Source organism: Lucilia cuprina, chromosome X (genome assembly GCF_022045245.1).
Source record: "Lucilia cuprina isolate Lc7/37 chromosome X, ASM2204524v1, whole genome shotgun sequence".
NCBI lineage: Eukaryota > Metazoa > Arthropoda > Insecta > Diptera > Calliphoridae > Lucilia > Lucilia cuprina.
In genome coordinates, this window is record NC_060949.1 from 15831026 (window position 1) to 15831765 (window position 740).

The window sequence follows — 740 nt, forward strand, 5'->3', positions numbered from 1 at the left end:
ACAGGAAAGGGAAGAATAATGTAGTCCCTGATGCTCTATCTAGGATTCCCTGTGAGGATTTGGCTAGCTTAGAAATGACTGAACCAGAGATAGATCTAAATTCTAGACTTTTTCATGATCAAGACTATTTAGACTTGAAACAAAAGATAAATGCAAATCCACTAAACTTTCCGGATGTAAAAGTTATTGATACTTTCGTCTATATTAGAACTTGTCATTATACAGGTGATGAAGACCAAGAGTCTGAGGACTGGAAATTATGGATCCCTGAAAAAATGCGAAATACAATAATACAAAGATTCCATGACTCTCCAATCACAGCTCATGGTGGTATCGTTAAAACGTTAGAACTTATTAGGCGAAAATTTTATTGGCCCGGTTTAGTTCGCGATGTACGTAAATACATTAAAGAATGCGAAACTTGTAAGGCAACAAAAGCTCCAAATTTTATAACCAGACCCAATATTGGTAATCCTACGATATCTACAAGACCATTTCAGCGTTTATACGTTGATATATTAGGACCTTATCCACGCAGTAAGCAAGGTCATATAGGAATTTTAATTGTCCTTGATCACTTAACTAAATTTCATTGGCTACAACCCCTTAAAAAATTTACTGCTTCCGTAATTCAAGATTTTCTTTTAAAACATATTTTTCATATTTATGGTGTGCCTGAAATTTTAGTTAGTGATAATGGATCACAATTTAAGGCCAATGAATTTAACTCCTTTTTGACT